Genomic DNA, 9,406 nt, shown 5'->3' on the forward strand with positions numbered 1-9,406 from the left:
TGCATGTATCCCTGGTGCCTAGACAGTGTCTGGCACACAGTAGGTGCTCAACATTGACTGAATGTGAGGGAAAAACCTATGTAGTTCTATACCATGTAGACAGGATCATAAATGATCACTATTTAAATTGTGTGTGCTGCTTTCCTTGACAAGAGTAACCAAGAATAGGCTCCTTCAGGCTGACAGAAAATCCTGCTCCCTGGAAATGAGCAAATCGAAGAGATACCTGCACTTTCACGTTTGTTGCAGCTCTGTTCACAACACCCAAGATTAGGAAGCAACCCAAGTGCCCATGAACAGATGAATGGACAAAGAAAATGTGGTACTTACAATAGAGTGCTATTCAGCTATAAAAAAGAATGAGATTATGGCCGGGCATGGTGGCTCACACCTGTAATCCCAGCACTTTGGGAGGCAGAGGCGGGCAGATCAGGAGGTCAGGAGATCGAGACCATCCTGGCCAACATGGTCAAACCCTGTCTGTACTAAAAATACAAAAAAATTAGTTGGGCATGGTGGCTCATGTCTGTAATCCCAGCTACTTGGGAGGCTGAGACAGGGGAACTGCTTGGAACTCAGGAGGTGGAGGTTGAGCTGGGACTGCACCATTGTACTCTAGCCTGGACAACAAGAATAAAACTCCATCTCAAAAAAAAAAAAAAAAAAAGAATGAGATTGTGTCATTTGCAACAACATGGATGGTCACTATGTTAAGTGAAATAAGTCAGGCACAGAAAGACAAACATCACATGTTCTCACTCACTTGTGGGACCTAAAAATAGGTACAATTGAATCATGGAAATAAAGAGCAGAAGGATGGTTACCAGAGGCTGGGTAGGGTAGCAGGGTGGTATGGGGGAGGTGGGGATGGTTAATGGGTACAAAAAGACAGGAAGAATGAGTAAGACCCACTATTTGATAGCACAACAGGGTGACTACAGTCAATAATAATTTAATTGTAGACTTTAAAATAATTAGAAGAGTATAATTGGATTGTTTGTAACACAAATGATGCTTGAGGGGATGGATACCCCATTTTCCCTGATGTAATTATTATGCATTGCATGCCTCTATCAAAACATCTCACGTACCTCATGAATATATACATGTCACACAAAAATTAAAAATAAAAAAAGAAAAAGAAAAAGAAAATTTTGCTATCTCAGCAACAAATTTCCTAGTTGGTGAAGAGATCTAGGTATACACTTCTATTTCAAATTTAAAATGTTAAAAAAAAAAAAAAGTCTTTACAATCATTTTGATGTGAAAACTTGGTTTTTAATAAAAAAAAAAAGCATTCCTGAAAAGGTTTATTAAAACTGGTTTTCACACCTCTTATGAAAAAGAAGTGGCTCACACTTATAATCCCAGCACTATGGGAGGCTGAGGCAGGAGGTTCACTTGGGGCTAGGAGTTCAAGACCAGCCTGGGCAACACAGGGAGACCCTGTCTCTATTAAAAAAAAAAAAAGAAAAAGGGGAATTTTGTTGTAAATGTACACATAAAGTGTTCTTAGAATTTTGGGAGAAGCTTTCATAAATAAAGAATCTCTGTCAAATGAATATATATGTAAATATATATTATCCAAATATAGCAAATTTTTGCCATATTAGTAATCATTCATTCATTATATATTACAGGTATATTTTATTAAATATACATATTAAAGTACAAGTTCAAAATCACCTTTTCCTATAACATTTTCCCCATTCCTAATGACATACTTCATCACAAAAAATTATACCCAATGGATCTCAAATAGTTTCAGACATTTTTAACTTTATAATCTAATATTAATAGTAAACAACAAAGGATAAATTTCACTTAAATTTTAACAGGTTGAAAGAGAGGTAGCTTCAAGTCTGAGGCAAAGCATCTTACCAAGTCGGCCACTCTGCACAAGGAATCCGAGAGCTCATCGAAGATCAGCACGGTCTGGGGCCCAGGTGGGGTGGAACACACACGGTCCACAAGCAATTCTGTCTTTCTTAAGGCTTTTTCTTGTGCAGTATGAAATCCTTCTGGGGCACTGAGCTCAGGAACTCCAAAAAGACCCTTAGAACCAAGGAATACGTCCAATTTACAACCATGAAGGTCTTTGTCAACATAAAAATGTATCTGCATAAATAGGCATTCGTGTTTTCTGCTGGCATTTTCTAATTTTGTATATTTAAGTTTTTATGCATATTCTATCAATAACTTATTTTTGTAACATAAAAATCTAGCTAGTTTTCTCCAGTTAACAGACATGTCATTTACAAATAACTCATCTTTTCATACACGTATGAAATGTCATCAGGATCAGGTTCTAAAATGTTACATATTTTTCAGTATTTGTGCATTTTTTATTCTGTTCCACACATTTATCTGTTTTCTCATCTTTTAGTAAATGGAACTTAATATCACACTTTGATAATATAGAAGGGCAAGTCTTTATTCTGTTATAAAAATTTTCTTAATGTCTTCATAACAGTAAAAGGTAGCATACATAACCAAAAATCTTAAAACCTTGATGCTTTTATTTGGTTTATCTAAAATGAATAGAGTTCACATCTCGAGAAAAATGAGTCTTCCCACACGCACACATATGTTGACTGCGGCATTATTCACAATTACAAAGACTTGGAACCAACCCAAATGTCTATAATGATAGACTGGATCAAGAAAATGTGGCACATATACACCATGCAATACTATGCAGCCACAAAAAAGGATGAGTTCATGTCCTTTGCAGGGACATGGATGAAGCTGGAAACCATCATTCTCAGGAAACTATCACAAGATCAGAAAACCAAACACCACGTGTTCTCACTCGTAAGTGGGAGTTGAACAATGAGAACACATGGACCCAGGGAGGGGAACATCACACACCAGGGCCTGTCAGGGGGAGGGGGTGGGGGACCAGGGGAGGGATAACATTAGGAGAAATACCTAATGTAGGTGACGGGTTGAGGGGTGCAGCAAACCACCATGGCATGTGCATACCTATGTAACAAAACTGCACGTCCTGCACATGTAACCCAGAACTGAAAGTATAATAAACAAAAAAGAAGAAAGAAAGAAAGAAAGAAAAATGAGTCTTCCTTTTCCAGAACAGGGAACCATCCTCTCACTTCAAAGGATCCTTCTGAGGTCATTCATGAGATGACTTATATACATAGGTGTAGGTGGATATAAAAGGGATATTAGATTTTATCCAAAGAATTTTTAGCCCAGAAGTTAATATAATATAGAAATTATTTTTCTCATGATGCTTGTTTCCATAACATATATAACATTGTTTAAAATGTGTATAGTAAAAATAAAAAGCTATGTTTACTTAATTTTTTTTAGTTAAAGCACTAAAACTTTCAGTAAAGTAAGGGGAATTATGAGAGGATCGGACCAGCTAAAGTTTTACTTTCATCGCGCTGCTCATAATGATGACCTTGGCGCTCCTGTAAGGTTGCCACACCGGGTGCTGCGGGCTGCAGAGGGAACAAAGCCCAGCGCCCTCGGGGACAGGGGTGAGCCGGGAGCAGGAAAGGGGCCTCTCCCCGACCCGCCCTCCTCCCTCGCCTGCCGGGCTCCAGTTCCTATTACCTGCTCTTCTCGTCTCTGTCATCCACGCCACTCTTCGGCAGAGAAAGGATCCGCCGCATCGTCTCTGTCCGGTCCTCGCCGACAGCTCTGTGGGGCCTGTCGATCCCCTTGTCCGGGTCGTGGCGCCTGGGCTGGGAGGAGGCATCGGCCGCACTCACTCCCGGCGCCCGCGCCCACCTTGGGCAGCTCGCCCTTCCCCCTCCTGAAGCCCGACGTCTTCTTCATGGCCCCGTCTACCGGCTTCGGAGACCCTCTGGACTTTCCGCCGCCTCCGGAACGCCTGGGGAGGGCTGAGGGTGAGCCCTGGGTGTGGGGTAGCTCCATCCTGCAAGTGCCTAGAGGCCCCACACCCGCAGCCTCCCTCTGAAAATCAGGGTTCTCTGTCCTGAGGCTGCCCAGGGGAGCCGGGCTGGCGCGAGGCGGGCCGGACATGGGCCTGGGCGAGTCTCGCCACAGAGGGGCGCCGCTGAGCAGCCAGGCCTCCCGAGGAGTGGACACTTCCGGGAGGCCCTGGGATTCGCCACCCACAAGCACACTTGGAGGCAGCATCCTTGCAGGACTCGCGCCAGGGCCTGGGGCCCTCCAGCCAGCCCAGCACGCCACCGCCCCTCTTTCCCCAGCCACCCGCGAGAGAATCTGGGTCGCCAGACCCTTGTCCTTCACCAAGGCAAAGCCGGCTAAGCCTCAGAGCCGTAGGCGAGAGCGCCTGTCTGCATGAGTGAGCACGTGGGTGTCTTTGAGTCTGTGGGTGTCACAGAAAGATCATCAGGAGCTGCCTGCTCTCAGGCACTTTCGGACCCCGAAAGAAAAGGCTGTGCCGAGAGAGTTCTTCCAGTCAGGAGGTTTGGGAATGGGGGAGAAGGGAGTGCCTGGAATCCCGACCTCAGAACTGAGCCTCCGAAGTGGACAACGGTGGCTTCCCCACGCCCTCAAGGGCCAGGCAGGTGCATCCACCCCGCCTTGCATGGCCCGGGTGTGAGCTGGTGGGCAGAGGGGTGGCCCTGGGTCCAGCTGAAAAGGGTCCCGGATTGACAGGTTGGGGTTGGGGAGTTCTGCCTTCCTGCATGGCCCAGCGCTGGGACGGGTAAGGGGTGAGGGCAGGGGTCCTATCGCTGGGCCCTGACCCCTCAGGCCACCCAGACCCTGCCCATGTGGGCACTCAGGGGTCAGGTGTTCTTAGAGGGAACTAAGCTGGTCAGGGTCACCGTCCTCTTCTGCAGAGGAGGAAGCTGAGGCCCACGAGGTAAACAGTGGGCTGGGAGTGGGCCTGGTAGACCCCAACCCCAGCCCATGGAGACCACCTACTGAGGGAGCACCACAAATGCCCCTTAATGGCTGGATCCCCCAGTTTTTATGCAGTGTGGTCTACACTGACCCTAGGGTCTCACTGGGGGAGAGCAGGAGGTGGCTTGAAGCTGGGCATGGGTGGCCACGGGGGCATGGACTGGCTGACCCCTGTGCATTGACTGCACTCTCCGTCCCCCGGGTGTCATGAAGACTGGACATGGGCCTATCGGGACCATGGGCATGATATCAGCCAAGGAACTCGCAGCCTGCCTCTGCCAAGAGACCAGCATCTCGTCCTGAGCACTCCCAGCCTCCCATCGCCTTCAACCTGGCTGCATTCAGCTGCCATGCCCCTACCTCCTGATGTGGCCAGCACCCTCCAGGACTTCATCTCGGTGCACCCAAGGGCCGAGGACATTGCTGGCCAGCAGGAAATTCCTGGTGCATCCAGGAAGACTTCCAAGAGGTGGTGGAGCAGGGGGCGCCACACCCTGACAGCCGTGTGTAATTGTGCAGCTGCGGGCTGCTGCGGGTGCTGGCCGGCAGTGCGTTCTGGGCACACTGGACTGTGTCACCGCATGCAGGCTGTTGCCGGAGGAGGAACTGCAGGCCCGAAGGCCTATGTGCCTGGAAACCAGCGGGGCTGCTGCAGGAGGAGGGCTGCAGGATGCTCCAGCTCAGACCCGACTCAGGGTTTTAGAGGGCACAGGGCATAAGGCTGTGGACATAGGCAGCTCTACTGCGCAGGAAAAGCATAAACCAGCCAGAGGGCATGCATGGAGGCTGCTGTTGCGTTCTGGTCTCCTTTGAGGTAGGGAAGGACGTGTTTCTATTTTATAGATAAGCAAACTGAGGCAGAGTGCTGGAGTGATTTCCCACAGCATCGATGGCAGATTGAGCTCCAGGGCTTAGATTTTAGGATCCTCCCTCTCAAATACCATGACGTATGATGGGCTTTCTCTCCACAGAAAATTAGAAACTCAGAAATGGAAAGGGAACAATGAAACTTACCCATTCTCCCACTGCTCACATTTCCTTCTGGTCTTTTTCACGTGCGTATAAAATATATCTCAGAAAACTGAGTTTGTGCTGTGGATGCCATTTATAGCCTACCTTTTATACTCAATGGATCATGAAAATCCCCTTTGTTGCTAATTATATTTCCTTGTAGCCCCATGGCCCGTCCTGTGCACGTGCTGTTATTCCTTTGGAGAGTCCTAGATTTTTGCTCTTAGTTGTAACACATCGTGAGTGACATCCTGTCTCCACGATGTTTTCTCCTTAAGATGGAGACACATATAGAGCTCCTGGATCAGGGAGCACTGCCACCTGTAGGATCCTTGACTTCAGGGGCTGTCCCCCTAACCACCTGGTCACCTCTCTTCCTCCACCCAGCTCTGATGCTCACTGCAAATTCTTTGCCAACCTAACGGGTGAACCCTCAGCTGTTCTGATGAGTACTCCTCTGACTGCTGGAAGGTGACAGGAAGGAGTTTTAGCAACGTTAAAACCACTGAGACTGGGGATGTCTTGGGGGCATCATGAATGTCAGCCCTCACCCCACCAAACACACACACACACACACACAGACACACACACACACACTCTTCCTCTGCCTCCCAGGTGCTTAATTTGTATGGCTTTGGTTTGCTGGTGAGGAAGAACTTTCTTCTTTCTTTTATGTGATTTAAGGCCATATGTTTGTATCTGGAAATTGTCAAAATTGAGGCTCTGGCTCCTTTTCCCAGTGAGAATTCATGAACATTGCCAGCATTCCCACGTGGACACAGACACATGCCACGTGTAGCCCCTGTGTTACCTTGTTCTGCCTACAAACACACCCAAGGGTCCAGAGCCCAGCAAGGCCATATTGCTAATCCAAGTTTTTGCGGAAAAGAAAACTGATGCAGGATCTGCTCAGGGTCAGCCCTGCTGCTGAGCATCTGCGTAACCTCAATTCTGTCATCTGTAAAGTGCCTCCCCCACAGGGCAACGGAGAGATTGAGGGGAAGGTAGGGTCGATGGCTGCACACCGGGAAGTGCAGCTATGGGTTCTGGGGATGGCATGGCATGGGGGTCTCTCCAAAGGGACACAGGTCTCTGCAGTCCTGTGGGAAGGAAGCTACCCAGGCCAGGTGCATAGGGACAGGATTTACCTGTGGCCCAATCAGCTGGGTAGGTGAGGTGGTGTGCGGAAGGGGCCAGCCCATCCTGAGCCACTCTCCCCACAGGTTAGCCCCACGGCAAGCACCAGCTGGCCACACTGCCAATGAGTTGGATGTGGAGGACGTATCGCACCTTCTGCTGGCCAACACCCTGGTGGCCATCTGGATGAGGCCCACAAGTCCCTGCTGGTAGCCCTCTCCTGAGAACGCAGATGGCCCCTGTGCTGGCACTGCTGGCCTTGCTGCGGCTGGGGAGAGGCTGCTTCTACGATGCCAACCCAAGTGGGCTGCAGAGGGCAGGTAGGAGCAGGACTGTTCTCTGAGGAGGGCACAGGCCTTCTGTGGCCCTTGCTCTCCACCCCACAGCCTGGGCTTTGGAGCAAGCAGGCCCTCACCTTTTGACCTTCAGTCTCCTCATCTGTGTCCTGGTCTTTCGGGTTGTCATGGAAATTAGCTGGAGCAGGTACCCCAGGGCCCAGCAGGTTTCCTGCATACGGTAGGTGCTTTGTATTTGTTTTTGTTGTGGTTCCAATGATATCGGTGAGAGTTTTTGTTTGTGTGTTTTTGTCCCTATGCCCTTCCATACCGTACTGCTTTTCAGGTGAAAAGAGGCCATGTATTTTACATGTTGTACAAGAAAACTCAGAAGAATTCTTTTTACAAAAGGCTCAATTCAATTGTATGAAAAGAATCTAACAAGACAGTATAAATTATCGTGACAGTATAATTAAAACTGGAAAGAAGTCCTCACATTCAGAGTTACTCCTATATAACACAATGCTCTAGATAGTGTTACTGTTTCTCTGTACAAAAAGTATGAAGCAAAAGCTCACGTAGAGCCCTTGACTTTCCCTCCTCTAAGCTAGAACATGTCCAGCTCCTTTGCTCGTGATGTGCCGACTCTCAGGAACTCATTCTGATCCTGTGCACTTTGTACTCTTCAAGAGGAAAGTGCCAGTTGAAAATTGTATGGCTATCAGTGAGTTTCAAATAATAACAGATGAGAATTCTCCTGATATGCCTATTAAAATAGAATTAGAGTATGTTCTCACTATCTTATAATGTTATATCTTCCTCTTAAAATGTTATACCTTCGTCTTATAATATTATACCTTCCTCTTTTCCCACTGGGTTATCCTTAGATGACCAAAATTATAACTAATTTAAGGATATATTTATGAATCTTAACAATTCCAGCACTTAGGTTAACTAATTATAATAAGGCTTTGGGCAGTAAACAAGTGTGCTGTTTGCTTTAATTCTAGAAGTGAAAACGGAAGATCTATGCCCGGGCAATGCCACAGGGGAGGAAGACACTGTGGAACTCACGGAGTAATTTACTTCTTTCCGATCCCTAGGACTCTACAGAGTTTGCAAAATCTTGTGTAAACCTCAAGCACAGTATTAAAATTCTATTTGTAGACTTTTTCTTATTTTAATTTATTTTGCATATCTAACTCTTTAGTGATTTTTTTATTTGAGTCCTTTTACTTCAACTAGTATAGTGATCATTATTTTAAATTCTCAGTATTAAATGAGATTGGGTGCAATTATTAGATTAATAGATTTTTTAAAAGAAAAACCAGTGGTTAAAAAAAAAAAAAAACACCTATTTTCATCCCATTGCTTTCCTGAGCAGCCCTTAGAGTAAAGACAGTTTGTTACTTTTGCCTGATATTTTCAAAAACGGAAATAACGACAGCCTTCCTCAAATGGAGTATGGGCGTCTGTATGGCTTCTTAAAGCATACCCAAAACATTGGGTTCATTAGGCATGGCATTCAATCTTGTTATATTTGTTAATAATAGTGTTTAAAGAGAACAAAATCCAAAATGAAAAGTACAGATTATGAGAAGTCTGACTCCTTTATTTTAGAGAGGAATGGACTGTGGTCTGGAGAGGAGTGACATAGCTTCTAAGAGTCAGATCCAAAGCAAACACAAGTAGCCCATCCCCAGAGTGTGCGGTCCACCTCTTTCTGCCTCTGCATCTGCCACGTAGACACCGTCTTCCAGTGCGGACGCTACAGTACTGGGTATCTGAGTTGGAGAATTATGCAGAGGAGGCATCCAGCTCATTTCAAACGATCTTTTAATAATTTCTGGAACAGCTAAGGAGGCCTTAGGGACTTGCCAGGTATTTTGTAAGGAATCTATCATGTATTTTGTAAAGATGTACAAGAAAAAATTTATGAAATTCTGTTTAGTCTAAAATCCATTTAATGTTAAAATTTTAATTATACACTGTACAAATTTCAGGTTTGGTACAGAGCATGTTGAAATTCCTCATCTTCCTCAAGGTTTTGAAGTTGCAAAATATAACACCTTGGAGAAAGTAAGAATCTGATTTCTAGTTAGCAAAAAAAAAAAACC

The 9,406-nt window shown here is 46.0% G+C and overlaps 2 long non-coding RNA genes across 2 annotated transcripts; one reads left to right on the top strand and one right to left on the bottom strand.

Moving 5' to 3' along the window:
* Positions 1-1,972: 1,972 nt before the first annotated feature.
* Positions 1,973-4,305, bottom strand: LOC134732567 (uncharacterized). Its single transcript, XR_010115881.1, has 2 exons — positions 3,583-4,305; positions 1,973-2,055 (listed from the first exon to the last, which is right to left on the bottom strand). It is a non-coding gene; the product is annotated as an uncharacterized lncRNA (long non-coding RNA).
* A 3,145-nt stretch (positions 4,306-7,450) lies between these two features.
* LOC134732568 (uncharacterized) lies at positions 7,451-9,376 on the top strand. The gene is made up of 3 exons (XR_010115882.1): positions 7,451-7,530; positions 8,300-8,366; positions 9,293-9,376. It is a non-coding gene; the product is annotated as an uncharacterized lncRNA (long non-coding RNA).
* Positions 9,377-9,406: the final 30 nt, after the last annotated feature.

The sequence above is a fragment of the Symphalangus syndactylus genome, chromosome 15, assembly GCF_028878055.3.
Source record: "Symphalangus syndactylus isolate Jambi chromosome 15, NHGRI_mSymSyn1-v2.1_pri, whole genome shotgun sequence".
NCBI classification, from domain to species: Eukaryota; Metazoa; Chordata; class Mammalia; order Primates; family Hylobatidae; genus Symphalangus; species Symphalangus syndactylus.